General features: G+C 31.0%; 3 pseudogenes; 1 reads left to right on the forward strand and 2 right to left on the reverse strand.

The window, feature by feature from the left end:
- Positions 383–1265, reverse strand: LOC109130731 (annotated as a pseudogene).
- LOC104779192 lies at positions 7622–8895 on the forward strand (annotated as a pseudogene).
- Positions 15821–16969, reverse strand: LOC104779193 (annotated as a pseudogene).

Below are 17247 nucleotides of genomic sequence, written 5' to 3' on the forward strand. Positions count from 1 at the left end.
TGAAGTTTGGATAAATCTCATTACCAACTCACAATTAGAACAAAAAGAAAGAAAAACTCCAACGTTAAAAGAAGAAGCGATGGAGGAAGGTCAAAATAAAAGAAGAGAAGAAACATAATTTTTTTTTTTCTTTGGGAAAGCTAACGTAACGGAACCATAAACCACATCAAGAATTTTGGCTCTGATACCATGATAGATTTGATGAGAGTAAAGACACATAATGTGTTAAAAGGAAGAATTATATTAGACTCTCATGATTGTAATTGTACAAGATACATCCTCTTATATAGAGATGAGTTTCCTAAACTAAGATAAGGATAAATGTAAACTATATATATTTATACATTGGTCAATACTAAACTTTCTAAACCAATATTAACATTTATTTAATATCTTCTCGAATAATATGTTCATGATTTCCATTTTCGGGTTTAATATCTTCTGTTCTAACAAATGCTAAACTCCCCTCATAAGCTATGAGAGGACACTTATGAACATCCACATCCGATGGTAATTGAATCATACCAAACTTTTCAGATCTGACATCAAAGCTCATTATAACCCAAACACTGGTACGATAAACATAGGCTATATAATATACAACTCCCTTGATGCACCTCCCATAAGTATCACAGTCAGAACGATGCATATATTCAGTTTTGACTGTTTTCCATAATTTTTTAGCAGATCCCAATGTTAACACACGACACACATCAGAACTTCTTCTATAAGGCATGCACATTACTTTGTGTTTACCTCCAACCGGATCGTATCCTAAAAACTGTTATATTCTTCCAGGTCATTCTAGGTTTGGGTAAAGGTAAGATCTCTCTCGTGCTAGGGTTACAAACTATCGGGGTTGCTGATTCTTGAAAGCAGAACAAGCCTTGGACAGATTCCGTAGGGGGTAAGTGAAAGTTATAATTTAATGGGAATTTGAAATGATAAAGATCAATAGGCTCAGGACGAGAGTAATAAAACCTTTTAGACTTCCGAAGTGAATGTTGATGTTGCGGAATCGAGGAAACAAACAACTTGTCTTGTTCAATGTAGCAAACCAAAACACACGGCCGTGGGTACCGAGTTTCGAACAACTTGATGAAATATGGATCGGTGGTGGTGATTGATAACCAAAGCTTTGACACGCAACGAATCCTCGCAATAGATTTCTCAGGCAGCCTTAAAAGTATCTCTGAGATTAGATCCGTAGGAAAGGACCAAGTTAATTTGGAGCCGTTTCTCTTCTTTTCTTTTTGTTGCTTCATCTATAGAAAGAGTTTTTAGGATATTTGGTGGAATTGTTAGATATTTTATCTTTAAGAAAGGAAACAAAAACTCTGATTTGGTGAGATTCAAAGAGATTATTGGTGATTTTTTTAGAAAAAAAAATAAAGAAAGAAAAAATGGATTTCAAGATATGAACAATTCAATATGATGCAATTACCATCAGAGAATATTACTAAGGATGTGTTCATGACTTATGAGGGGAGGTTAGCTTGTGTTGATCAAACTCGATGATTAGTCTCACGGTCAGCTCAAGGATATGGTCAAGAAGCTAGAACGTGAAATGGTGGAGAACGATGTGAAGATGGACAGTCAAAAGGACAACAATGTTTAATTTTGAATTTATGCAGGAGTTATAGAAGAGATGTACTGTACTCTTCATGAAATCATGTTAAAAAGAGAGGAAAGATGATGGAGTGATGAATATCGAAGTAGGATTAGCTATTTGTTGAAACTGGACGATGTATGCTCATATCCGAAGCTGGATATGAGCATACCGAGTTTGCTGATTTCTTGGTTTTGTGCGGAAGGGAATGAATCCAAGGTTGAGGATCGGAATTGGTTGATTCGGTAAGAAAGAAGAAAATTGGGATGCTTTTATTGACGCTAACTAAGAGTATGGTCGATTTTTTGGGGATGACTGGTGGCCTTCTAGCAATTGTGGGTGCCATTGTTGGTTGCGATGTGTGGCTATGTGGTACCCTGTTTTATGTGTGGTATTTTGTGTGTATCTCGTTCTAAACCACCCCCATTATGTTTGGTTCGCTTTGCTATTATATAGTCACTAGATGAAGTCCCACGGCTGTTACACTTGTTTTTCTCATTTGATTTCTATGGAGACTTATTACATTTATTATGTTTGTTTACTTCCAAAGATATATTTATATATATTCATGTTGGTTGCATATATCAAAGAATAAAGGATGTAATGTTGATCAGCGATCCTAGAGACCAAAAACCTGTATCAGTTATTTTCTTATGAACTCTCTTCACAGATTAGAAAAAGAAAAAAAATGTATGTCCATTTTAATTTTTAATAGATTAGACGTATTTGAAATTGAACAACTCAATAGTTGCGCTAGATTTTGTATTGTAATTTAATACAATATAGGCAAAGTAGAACAAAAAATTGACATATCTTTTTTGTTTTGGGTATAATGACTAAAAAAAGGTATATGATTAAAGACACTAAAGGCTCCTTTTTGGATCTTATGCATGGGACAATTGCATTCAATATTTGAGATAAATTACCACTAAGGGTACCGAAATTACAGTTAACTCCCTAACGTCCAAACAAAAAAACAGAAGCCGAAATGACAGATGTAACCCGGAGGAAGTCTGCAATAGATTTCTTTAAGGTCGACTGCAAATTAACGTCAACTAGAAGACATAACAATATCTCTACTCCTTAATTATAGTTTAATTTTAATTAAAAACTAGGTAGTAACCCGTGCTACAGCACGGGACAAAATATTTTCATAAAAATTTTGAATTCATAAAATGATTAAAATTATATTACCACAGGTGCTATAGCACATGTGCGTTAGTTTTCATTTAAATTAAAAACAAATTCCCGTCCCATCCTCTCATTTAAGGTTTCGTCTCATCCTTTCATTTCCCAGTCTCGTCCAATCCTCTCTTTTGCTAACTCATCTCCTTTTGTCCCGTTTCATCCTATCTAATCTCGTCTTGTCTCATCCAGTCTCTTTCCGTCTCGTCCCGTATCCATCAGAATTTTTTGTCTTATTTTCGTTCTCTTTTAAATAATTACTCGTTAGCCTATATCTATTAAAAGAGACTGGGTAAGAAATTTAGACGAGATACCAGAGTGCTCCGTTGATTTAATTTATTTAGTTAGTTGAGATTATCAAAAAATAAAATTTTCAAAAACTATATAATTTTTTTCAAAAATAGCAAAATTTACAAAGTTTCGTATAATCAATCTTTATCCAAATTAGTGAAAGCTTGATACTTGATTTTATCTACCTATATTTTTGATTTTGTACTTTAATCTAAAAATTATGTTCCCTTTTTCAAAAAAAGTATTCAATATATTATTTTTCATTATTCGAATTTACCCGTTTCAATTCACATATACTGGAATTTTCTCAAAATTTAATTATTATCTTTAAAGTATATGTTCTTAATTAGTAAATTAAATTACTCCAAAAAAACACTCATAAAACATATATTTAGTCAAATAATAAACTCTTTTCGGTTGGAAAATTTTAATTGTATAATAGTAGTATTTTTCCATAAAAATTAGTTGGCAAGTCTTTTATGGTGTTTTGTGAATATTGTGGTGTAAATGTAAAATACCGCAACCTGTACCAAAAATAAACATGATCATCATCTTCATCAGCTGGAAAATATACTATTTTTGCGATCCATCCATAATAATCAAAGACAGCTCGTGTTTGTTGAAAATATTAAAGTAATTTTGTTAGAGGGTGTTAAATCTCGTCCAGTCCCATTCCATCCCGTCCCGATCCATTCCATTAGAAATTTTATGTCCCATAACCATTTTATTTTAAATAATTATCAACATAATAATGCTATTAATAAATTTTGGCTAAGAAATTTAGATGAAATACATGTATTCTCCATTTGTATGTTTAATTTATATTGTTAGTAGAAATTATAATTCTCAAAAACTCTCAAAATATTTTCAAAAATATCCAAAATTCTCAATATACCCGTCTCAAGGTAGTAACCCGTGCTACAGCACGGAACAAAATATTTCATACAAATTTTAAATTCGTAAAATGACTAATAATTATATTAACTTGGGTGTTATAGCACAAATGCGTTATTTTCATGTAAATTTTTTTAAAAATTAAACCTATACGTATTTACTTCGGAAAAAGAATCACGTCCAGTCCTGTCCAATCCCCTCTCGACCCGTCTCATCCCGTATCCATCAGAATTTTTTGTTTTATGTTCGTTCTCTTTTAAATAATTACTCGCTAAACAATATTTACTAAAAGAGATTGGGTAAGAAATTTAGACGGGATATCTGATTTCTCCATTAAATATTTTTTTTAGTTAGTTGAAATTATCCAAAAACTATAATTTTCAAAAACTATATAATGATTTTTCAAAAATACAAAAATTTTCAAAGTGTCCATTCCAAAGTCATTAATTACATGTCGCATAGTCAATCCTTATCTAAATCAGTGAAATCTTGACACTTGAATTTATCTACCTTTTTTTTTTTTTGATTTCGTACTTTTATCTAAAATCTATATCCTTTAAAAAAAATTCAATATATTGTTTTTCATCATTCGAATTTACATGTTTCAGTTTACATATACTATTTCTCGAAAATACCATAAATATACTTACTTTTCTCAAAATCTAATTATTGTATCTTAAAGTATATGTACTTAATTAGCAAAATTTTCATTAAATGTGAATTTTTGTTATTATTAATTTCAGAATAAAAAAAGTAGAATTATCATTAAATAGCTAAAAGATATATTAAAATATTTTTCATATCAGTGGTATTATCTCGTTACGTTTGCTTATTTTTATTGAAAGTTTCCTTTTCTATTTCTATAATCTTGATTGGATAAATTAATGGATTTTGGAAAACAAAAACAATGTTAAAAACTGCTACCATTTAAGGTCTTAATCTTATACCATAAAACAGAAAAGGGTTTTTTTTTTTTTTTTTGGTGAATTTATCCAAAACATTCGAAATTTCTTTGTCAATGCTTTTCACAAAATTCAAAGGATTTTTATAGAAGACATGTGTTTTTTTTTCATCAAAAAAAACTGTTTTCTGTTTTAATATTGTTAAGATTATATGTTTGTAAATTTTGGTTAAACAAAACCATATTTTGGAAGAGTAATGTAACTCTATGGTTATTTCCACAAGCGATTTGATTTTCCTTTAATTTACAATTTAAATGTTTCTTTACAAAGGTAGAGATATTTTGGCCGATTGTTTTACAGTAAATTAATTTTTGAGTTTTATGGAGGTCTTGTATATTCGTTTAAAAAAAAGAATTAAAGTAACTCTTTTTAATAATTAAAAAATGAGATTGCAGATGAAAATGAATAATCGGGTTAATTTTAAAATATCTTTAAAATTTGTTTAGTATAAAATTTATTTTGGAAACTCGTAATATTTTTAAATTAATGTTTAATAATTATTTGAAGATAATAAAAAATAAAGAAATCCTATTTAATATTACTTTTAAGAAATGCTGATTACAATATTATTATAATAAAATAATTAAGATTTAATATCACAAACTTAACAAAGAAAAATAATAGAGATTTTTGAGGAGAAAATATCTCAAAAGAAACTGAAATTGTATATCTAAAACTCAATTATAGGAATCAATCACATAACAGAAAAATAGGAAACAATGGAAAAAAAACATGTTAAATTTTGTTTTAGATATCCTATTTCTGCATATCTAAATTATTTATATTTTGTTGTTAAAGATATAAATAAATATGGGATATAATTGATAAATCTAAAATAAAACGTAGTGCCTCCAAAAGATCTACATAATCTCATATGCTCACGTGCCATCATCTTCTTCATTTGAAGGTTGTCCCACATTACTTTGAGGTTTTTCCCGCACAAGAGAAAAAAAAAATACAAATCTCATTATAATAATAATTATTTTTTCTCAGTATAATAAGTTTGAAAAATGAACTGACCCGTCTCTCTCTTCACCAATCTTGGCCTTAGTGACAGATCAAAGGAATGACTATTCTTGTTTCTATGTAGTGTACTATTTTGATTCTTGCAAAGATTAATTACGTGGAATTATATCAATTGTTACATTTGTGATTGTCTAATAAGTAAAGTATATTAAGAGAGTGCAGTAATCTTTTACCAAAGAAAAAGATGGAAAATCACGTTGAATAGGTACATGAAGCCATTTAAACAACGATATGTTGGTCAATGAAGCAATCGAAACATCTGCAAATCTTATAAGATTAGTCACATATTTTTCCATTAATTAGAAAAAAAATCTAGATCATAAGATTAGTCATACCTTATAAATTTAATAAAGAATGATTTCATGGTCATGTACCCACATCATGATAACCTCAGAGGAAAAAAACCAATGTTGGAAATAAAAATATCTACATGAATATTAAAAAGGCTAAAAATATTAAGAAGGCTTACAATCATGAATGTGATCCGGTAATGAGAGATCTAGTAGTGGGAGGGTATATATAGATTTTAAAATTTGGGGTGGACTTGTTTTTTTGATTTACAAAAGAATATTTTTAACACTAAAATACACAAGATCACCGGGATTGTGAAAATATTTTTTATATGAGTTAATTATTGAATTGATTGGATGCAAGATTTATACTATCAACGATTACATAACGTTTTGCTATTTTTAGTAAATAATTAGAATAATTGATTATCTTATGAAAATGTGAAAGAAATCGCTTAAACGAATCGATCCAGTAGCACAAAAAGAGGAAACAAATTTAATTAGCATTGCGATTTTTTTGGAAAATCTTAAATGAATAAATCCTATAATAGTGTAATTATATTTTATACAATATCCTTAAAGATATCGATAATAATACAGTAGAACCTTTATAAATTAATACTCTTTAAATTAATACTCGCTATAAATTAATAAATTCTTCCGGTCCCAAATTAGGATGGTGTAAAAATTGACACATTTCAATAAAATAATAAGATAATATTTTTTTTAGAAATCCTATGTAAAAATATGATTCCATCAATATCATAAATTAATAATCAAATAAACTAATATATATGACAAAACATCACGACCTTCTTCTTGGAATGAAGTGTTCGTCTTAGTGTTCTTATTGGCAAACTTCTCAATGCCTTTAAGGATAGGCCAGACATGATCGAATTTGAATCCCCTTTTGTATGTTTCATATTGAGTTAGTAACATCTTCGCTTGGTTTAACTAGTCAAATATTGACAAGAAAAAAATGAGGGAGTATATTAATTCTGAAAATTAATATGATGTAATTTGTTTTTATTATTTTTATTTTATCCTTTGTAATTTTATATTAATTAATAAATAAAAATTATTATATAATTCAGAACATCTTTATTTTAATAATATAATAATATAGAATAGTATTTTTAGTGTAATATTTGGTGTTGTGGTCGGAGATGAAATTTTATTTAGTGTTAAAAATACACCAAATATAGTGTTATTTCAGCACTAAAATGAAAATGGGTATGGTTGGAGATGGCCTTAGTGTATTAATGATTGTCAGAGGCTTTGTTGATTGTTAGAATTTTCTTCTCACTCTATCTCTCTCTCTCCGCCGCCAAGCGTGACGAGAAAACTGTTAACGCCATTTTCTTACTCAGGATTGGGAGCCCGTCGTATCCGTAAGAAATCCCCTAACTCCGCCGCCAAGCGTGACGAGAAAACTGTTAACGCCGCTCGTCGATCCGGCGCCGATATCGAGACCTTCAGAAAATGTTCGATTCTTCTTTCTTCTCTCTCCACCTGGTTGATTCATTGTCTTAGTTCTGGTTTTGATGTTATCTTAGAGCTTGCTAAGGTCTCTCTCTAGATTATTTCCTTAATTTTGCTATTGGAGCCTTTGAGTTGCGGTTTTGGTTCTTGATTAAGCTTCAATAGATGTAACTAGCTTTCAACGCCTTCGGGTTATTGTGATTTTCAATTGAAATTTCCGATGTCTTTGTATTGCTGGTTTAGTTGTTGTTCATATTAGTTCAATAGCTTAACTATGTGCGATTTCCAGTTATGGCTTCCATCTAACATTTGATTTTGAGTGTCTTGTTTGGATTTAGCCAATGCTGGAACCAACAAGGCTGCATCAAGTGGCACATCTCTCAACACCAAAAGGCTTGATGATGACACCGAGAACCTTACTCGTAAGTATTATTTTTTAATCATTTGCTTTTGGTGAATTGATTTTCCTAATGGCTATATAGATTAGATAGTGGTAGTCTCAGGCTCTGTAATCTGGGAAAATGAGGTTTTATGTTTGTCCTGGCATGAGTTAGAATCGTAGAGTTTTGTTCTTTCTGTTGTATTACCTGAGTTTTAGCTATGAGTAACCTTTTATGTATTGATGTTTTATCTTGATGATAGAGCTTCATGTATTGATTTATGAAATTGTGAAATCCAGATGAACGTGTGCCCACTGAGCTAAAGAAAGCCATTATGCAAGCTCGAACAGATACGAAGCTAACCCAGTTCCAACTTGCTCAGGTTTTTTTATCCTTATCTCTCTATATGTCTCTTGCTATTACCCCTTGTATGTAACTTGGTTCATGACAGAGCTAAACTCTTTGTGTAGATCATCAATGCGAAGCCACAAGTGATTCAAGAGTGTGAGTCTGGCAAAGCAATACCGAACCAACAATTCCTTTCTAAGTTGGAGAGAGCACTTGGAGCTAAGCTTCGTGGAAAGAAGTGAACAAGTCCTAATGATGTAGTAAGTAACAAGAACCAATGCTTTGCTCTAATGCCGTTACTCTGCTAAGATGAATCTTTTCTGATGTAAGAAAGCAAAACCGTTTGAATGTTTCTTTGGTTGATGGAATCACTCATCTCATAAACTCATATCAGTATAAATAAGTTGGAAGGTCTTTTCATCACACAATTGAACTGCTTATTGTTGATTTAACTTGAACTTATAAACAAATAAAGTACAGTAGACAGCCCCAGCAAACCGGTTAAGGAAATCAACTGTCCTTTCTTCTTAATCCAAGGTCTTGAAACCGAGTCGTTTGATCAAACTGCACTTTCTGCCTGAAAATACACGCAAAGACTCATAGCATACAAATAATGTTCATAAATGAGGGATAAATACTATAATCAAAATTCATGAATGGAAACAAGCGATTAGAAAATCACCAGACTAAATTCGATAAGTTTTACCATTTTGCCAATGTTAGTACAGTAAACAGTCCTTGTACACTTCTCTCGCTCGTCCTCAGACTAAAGGAAAGAAAAAGTAAATTTCGTTGTGGTTAGTTTTGCAATTGACCAAGTTTGGCTTTCGCCAAGTAGACTACGTACGAAGTTTCCAGGAATGTTGACTTCGTTTGCAGTCTGTCGTGGTTATTTTTGGGGTTGACCAACATTTTAATTTTTTAACTAGTAGACTTCTTTGCAGTCAACTACTTAATTTTATATCAATAATATTACGGTCAATGTTTTTATATTTTGGTCAAATTCAAAAATAGCCACTATAAAAGTCTACTCTTTTATTATTGGAAGAAGACTTCGTTCGGCAGTCATAACTAAAAAGTCAAGAATTTGGTCAATTGCAAAAATACACCTTAGTAGACTGCAAACGAAGTATCTGACAGAAAGATTATAATGCAGTATGAACCATATATTTTTGTTTTCAAATAAAATTAAGGAGACTGAAATTTCAGTCTACGAGCTCAAAACTCGATAAATTTTTAATTGCAAAATTGACCACATAGTAGACTTTACATGATATTATGACGGTTAGACTAACAAATGAAGTCTAATTTCGCAAGAAAATCAAGGAAAATCACGAAATCTACCGGAAAATAACCTTATCGGTGGTTGTTTCACAATGTCAAGCACCGAGGACGTCGTCTTTAGTCACCACGGAAGAAACCCAGCACCAATTTAATCACTATCCAAGAATCATGACATATAACAAGATGAATGCACTTGCAAATTTTCTTGGATTAAAATGGAGAGGAGATGGAAGAAAATGAAGTTCTCATAGCATTGGGTGTTATTTAAGCTTACAAATTCAGGTTGTTGAAGCTTTAACAGCTTCAAATTTGGTTGTTCATGGTTGTTGGAAAATTGATGCACAACCGTAAATAAAAGAAGAAGATGAGGATATGGATGTAATAAACATTTTCGCAAGAAATTCAACTAAATCAGAAATAATGGCATTTCTGTGAATACAATGAATGGACAAGGATTTATTAGGGAGAAAGTGGCAGATGTTGGAGAGAGAAAAAGAGGGGTCTAACATTGCAATTGACTCAAGTTTGTAGTCTAATTTTGGAGAAATCGTCTCAGAAGTCCCTAAAACTGATATGAAAATCTCAAAACTCCCCCTTCTAAAATCATTTTCTTTTCGAATTATTTTTAAATCGAAAACAAACAAAATTACAGTCTTATCCTAAGAATAAATCAAAAAATACATAAAATACCTGAGTGTTTTCTCCCACCCGATTTCTATTTTCCTTAGTTTTTTTTTTGGCAATGCAATCTTCTTTTCTCAGGATTATTCCCCTCGAGAACTTCTCAACTCTATTCCCCTATGTTCTTGAAAAATTAGGGTTCCGTTATCGATCTTTCCTCAAAAATAAGGATTTCTCAAAATTATAGCAAAGACAAAATGGACGAGACATAAGAAAAGAAATTTTGTTCTAAATACTCAAAACGAAGAAGGTTTGGATTGGGCGGCCACCTCCACACATGTTGAATCGGAGGAACTCCGAATGAATGAAGAAGATAAGGAGATCGAAGATGAGAGGGTGTCTCTCACTCCGGTTGGTGATGGAGATGGTGAGGAAGTCGAAAGAAGGGATAAAAAGGTATAACTAGGTAGAACTATGTTTATTGGAAAACTAGTATAACTAGGTAGAACCATATTTTTCGAAAAACTGGTATATATAGGTAGAACTATATCTCTGGGTATAAGTTGGTAATATTTGATAAAACGGTGTGTTACAGGAATTTGATGATGAATTGATAGCACTACAACCTCTGAGAATGTACTTTCTGCCGGTGGAGTATAACAAGAAGATTAAGGTGTCTACAAGGTGTCACATTAAAGAAGTTTGTTGTAAATGGTGTATTTGTAGTTGACTCATTTTGATTTTGATTCATTGTAAAAGATGTATCTTTTTATTTTGGAGAACTTGGTAAAAGTAATTTGACTTGTTTTGATTTTGGAGAACTTGGTAAAACTTGGTAAAAATAAGTTTTCTCGTTTTGATTTTGGAAAACTTGGTAAAATTTGGTAAAAATAAATTGTCTCGTTTTGATTTTGGATGAAGAATTCATACACAACAAAGGACGAGTACATAGAGAATTCATACAAAACAAATGATCAGCATAGTATTAGTCCGTCTCAAAAGCTTCTATCTTTTGACAAGAGAAATGAAAAAAGAGCAAACTTGGAGATTGATCGAGAATGAGAAGGACGGGAATGAATAGAGAGAGAAGAGAGTGAAAATAATAAGAGAAAAGAGAAGATAATGAGTGGATGGAAAAAACGAGGACGAGAAGAGAAGAAAATAAACATGTGGGTAGCCACGTGTGCAAGAAAAGTGTGTTCACACTATAGTTATACCAAGTTATCAGTATCCCCAATATTGCCCATAGTTCTACTTTTAAGTTTTGTTCAATTAAATTAGTTTTACCTAATCTTATAATTATTTTTTTTAGTTTTACAGTTCATTAAACTCTATCAACCTATAATTATGAGTTTCTTATGCATTCATATGTTATAAAACTTCAATTTCATAACTTTGTCATTCTAACTTGGTTATTATTTACAAAGTGATCTTAAATGTATAAGGAAACAATTGTTTAGCCTCTTTCATAACAATTCAAAATTATAATTATTCATTATAGAAACATTTAAACATTATTCATCCTTAGTTAACATATAAACATTCATTGTTAGTTTTTTTTATCAATTCTTAATTCGATTATTTTCATTTTTTAATACAGTTTTACCAGTTTTTACCAATTATTCCAGTTTTACCATTTAGTTTAGTTTAACCAGTTTTCCCAGTATAGACACATCTTTTGAATGAAAAATCAAACAGTACTAGACTTTAAATTAATTTTCATGATTATTGTGACATGAGCAAGTAGTACTACATGAATCAAACACAAAAATTAAAAGAATCTCCAAATAACAACCATTGGAGTGCTTGAGCATGTGTGCATCTTGTTGTGCCTTCTAATCGAGAAAATCTCTGTATTTAGAATCCTACCAGCCAGTTTTACAATTTTATATCACTCTTGTCTATTATATTGTACATGCGACCTCCACACTTCAAATGTATGTTGACTTTTTCGTACATTGTATCATGCCAAACAAATTCAAAAATAAATAAATTAGTAATACTACTAGTTTTATTGGTTGTACTACATTAATTAGTTTTACCAATTTTACCAGTTTTACTAGTATTACCAGTTTTACCAATCGCGATAACTCAAAATCGAATCTAGGAGCTTGTTCTAATCTCTACAATTCACTGCAATTCAACCGTAAGATCCATTTCTTATCAACTAATAGCTTAGTCGGTCCATAAACCATGGTAAAAAAAACCAATTTGCTAAGCATATCAAGCAAAATCCAATCTAAATTTTAAAATTCCAAAACATAATCTAATTCAATTATTCTTATGTTTGTTGAAGAATGCACTTGCATTATGAAGGAGAGCTTGATTCGACTCAAAAATGTGATGACATGGCGGTAATAGAGAGCTCCGACGAAGAATCGCCAGCGGCGGAATCAACGACGTTGAGCAGCAAGCTCACTCGATTGTTTTTTTTCTGTTTCGCATTTTAATTTTTTTTTTTGTTAATTCAATATTTAAATAATGAAAAACTAAATCAATTCAATCGGGTAAAATAAATTAAAGGGTAAAATCGGATTTTCATATTAGCTTAAATGAAATAGGAGCATGAAGAATAGAGAGGGAGATAGGAGATTATAGTTTTGGTAAGTGGGACTTTTCGGGTGATGTCTTCTAATTTTGCAAGTCTCCCCTTATGCATCATCCAGTTTGTTTAAAGACTGTTTTTGTATTATACTGAGTAAACAACATATTGATCTTTATTTACATATAACTAGGGATTCTGTAAAATGAGATACATATGCAGAACATGCGTAAAATAACACCAAAATAAAAAACATGTGAAGCAACTAATTAATGATTATCAAAGTCGTTGATGATTACGTACCCAGAGTTATTATGTTCTGGCACATGAGCAAAGAGCTCATGTAATGTTTAAATTTGTGGCGAAGTGATCATAGGGTTGGGTATATTGCATCTAAAATTTAATGGCTTTTGTGTCGTGTTGATCACTAAGGTATATGCGTAATCTTGGAGCAGTTCATATTTTTTTATAACTTCTTTCAACTTTATATTATAAAGAACTTAGACCAACTGGTTATGAACCAGGTTATATTGCATAGTAGGCGAGTCTATTCATTGGCTGAGTCTTCTTAAATAAAAGCTAAACTAGGTAGAGGACCCGCGCCTCACGCGGGATTATGCTACTGAAAATCATTTTATAAGTTTAGTATTTTTTTGTCAAAAAAAAATAAAAAACAAATTATATAACAAAATTTTTGGTATTTGCTATATAATTTGTTTGAATTATTTGTTTTGCCAATTTCTCGATCGTAGCTTGAATTTTTTCCCTCTTTAAAGATTTGGTATAATAAAAATACAAATATTATAAAAAATAGAAATTTTATAATGTAAACAGTAAACATATGTATTGCAATAGAATAGATGACAAACACAAAAGTTTTATGCTATATATAAACAATGGAAATAATATAAGTGGGGAATTTTAAAACAATCTCTAATTTCAAACACTATAAAAAGTTTAGTATATATAAGTGGGGAATTTTAAAACAATCTCATTATTAATAATAGCATATATCAAGATCATTTCAATTGTTTTACCCATGGTAGCTGAGTATTGTTTCCACAGTCGGACAGTCGGATGATCTTCACCTTGATCTTTCACATATTTTGAAAAGGTTTCAAGTCACAAACATTATTGAAAGAAGCCATGATAGATTAAAAGATAGAATGCTTGTAAACTGTGATTTTGTTTACGTGGTGAACCAGTGGTTTTGATGGTGATTGGAAGAACGAATATATAAGGGTAATAATTTCTATTAGGATTTTATTTTTTAGTTTTTCAAAACCCCTCCAATTAAGCAAATTAGAAAGAATATGATTATGTATTTGATTTTGGATTTTTTGGGAGATATGATTACGCAAATCAAGTTGAATGGTTTCTGTAAATATATTAAGACCTTCTATATTTGTGTTATAGTTGATTTCGGATTATTTGATTTGATTCTAACTTTTTAACGTAAAATCAAGGATTAAGTGTGGTATTTATGATTCCTTTTCGGTTAGAGTAACTCTGTTTTATATTTATCAATGTGGTAAATTCATTTTGAAACTGAAATTACTTTTGTAGGAGCTAATCATAGTAACAGGTCATATCTTGTAAACAACTATAATTATTTATAATCTTGTAAACAACTATAATCAAGGATATTTGTTTGATTCGCCAACTATAATTGCAGTGATCCAGCCATATGTTTAATAAATATTAAATTTATTTCACCGGTAAGATTTATTTGCTCCTAAAATATAGGGCATTAATCAAGTTACTCAGGTGATAATTTTTTTTCCTTATACTTTTTTTTGTTATCTAAAACTAAAAACGAATAATTGTTATATTTTGTTTAAGTATTAAATTTTTAATATTAATAGATCTAAATTCTGATAAATTCTAGTAAATCCTGAACTATAAATCCTAGTAATTTTTAATAACAGTTTTCTATTAACCATTAGTTGATTAAACAGGCACATAATCTGTTATGTAATGTGTTGTGACCTTGTTTGTTTTTTTTTACAAAATCAATATGCTGAAATTTTAATATTCGTAATATATAAATCATTAGACCCAAAAAACTATATTATTAAAAAAATTTACATCATTATATATGGATTTTATGTTAACAATCCTCTATATATGCGGTATAAAATATATGATTAATTTGACCCTAATAATTTTATTATTAAACCCAATCAGGTATTAAATTTATAATTTATTATATCCCTAAAAGTGATATTATTAAACCCTATCAGGTATTTTTAGGGATTTAAATTATAAAAATTAATATAAAATACAATGGCAGAAAGTTGTAATTAAGTTGGTATTTTGAGAGTAATTTGATAAAAAGGGTCTTGAGTTCTGACACGTCAGTTTTTTTGCAATTGTGCTTTTCTGTTAATATATAGGAGATTATCATAACTGGACAGTTAAAGGGCTGAGCAACCTGAATCAAACCAAGGTTGTCTTTGAATTGGTCCGCCGCACATCCCTTTGAATTGAGCAACCTCAAGTGGTTCAGGGGATCTCTCACCCATGGCACTTTCCTTTTTTTTTTTCGACACTCAAAGGATCTTGGAGACGTATGAGGATTGAGGAATGGAGGTTAGAACATACAACCGTGGCTGGAAATCGCAAAGGCAACCTCATAGATGATAGTGCCACCAAGGATCAATCGTTCATAGCAAGAAATGGTTCATCCTGGACCATGGTGCTCATTAGTTCTACAGCAGTCAATTTTGTTACCTATTGGTAATTGATCTTTTTCTTGGTTTTGTGCTATGCTTCCTATCATCGTTATATGAAAGAATTATAACGATGTTAAAAAAATCATAAAGTTGCATAAATTAATGTCACTGTTTCAAAGGAAAAACAAAACAAACCAAAAATCAGCAAATTGTTACAAAGAGATGATACTCTCAAAGATGATTCGGGAAAGAATGGAGCACATATCCGTTTCCAACTCCATTACCGGATTCGTCATCTGCGATTCCTTTGAATTGGAATCTTCTAAAGCTCTCTCTCACTGGATCACAAAATAAAATGTAATCTGATTTGTGAAACGTGGATGGGACATAAATAAGCTCACCAGTATAAGTAAAACCTTTTAGTTTTAGTTCGACACCGTTTTGATGATGATGGTACCTAAAAGGTACAAGAAATTCTTTTCTTGACCATTTCTGTTTCCCTGCATCCTCCAAAATCCACAATTTGCTCTTCCAGTCGATTCCTTTATTCTCAACAACAGCTAACCTCCCCTCATAACTAATCAGCATGTCCCTATAAATATCCCTTGGTAAATCTATCATACCAAATCTTTCGAATCTGACATCAAAGCTTATTATAACCCAAACACCCTTATGATATATATCCGCTATGTAATATATAACCCCCTTGATGCATCGTCCAAAAGTATTGTAGTCCCAATAATAATTATGGTTGGTTTTGACCGTTCTCCAGGATTCTTGAGCTGATCCCAATGTTAACACCCGACACACTTCAGAACTTCTTGAATAAGGTATGCACATTACTTTGTGTTTACCTTCGACTGGATCATATCCTAAGAACATTGTTATATGAGACCAGTTCTCATCGGGTTTTGGAAAGGTTAGTAACTGTCTCTTGCTAGGGTTTCAAATTACAGGCGATGCTGATACTTGAAAACAGATCAAGCCATGTACAGATTCCGTAGGGTGGAAGTAACAAGATCCTTGTGGGAATTTCATATGGTAACGATAAATAGGCTGAGAAAAAGAGTAAGAAGACTCTTTGGAATTCTGATTATCTTGAGCAATTGAGGAAACAAACAGCTTGCCATTTGCTATGAAGCAGACAAGAAGACTCGGCCGCAGTGTTGAGAAGCGAGTTTTGTAGGAGTTGATGAAATATGAATCGGTGGTGATTGATGGCCAAAGCTTCGACACGCAACGGAATCTCAAAACAGATCTCGCAGGCAGCCTTAAGAGTATTTCTAAGTTTAGATCAGCAGGAAAGGGCAACGTCAGTTTCAATTGCCTTCTTCTTTTTCGGTAGCCGCCTTTTCTCCTCTTCTCTTTTGGTTGCTCCATTTTTTTATGTGTCGAAACCCTAATTTGTTAGGCCGTGTTCCTTAGACTATTTCTTGTCATTATATAAAACCTCTATAAATTAATACTCTATAAATTAATAAACACTATAAATTAATAAATTTTGCTGGTCCCAAGTCGGACCAGTATAAAAATTAACAATATTCGATAAAATAATAAGATAATAATTTTTTCGAAATCTCCTTATAAAATATGGTCCCAATAATATCATAAATTAATAATTATATAAATTTATATATATATATATATATATACTGATA

The sequence above is a fragment of the Camelina sativa genome, chromosome 3 (assembly GCF_000633955.1).
Source record: "Camelina sativa cultivar DH55 chromosome 3, Cs, whole genome shotgun sequence".
Taxonomy (NCBI): domain Eukaryota; kingdom Viridiplantae; phylum Streptophyta; class Magnoliopsida; order Brassicales; family Brassicaceae; genus Camelina; species Camelina sativa.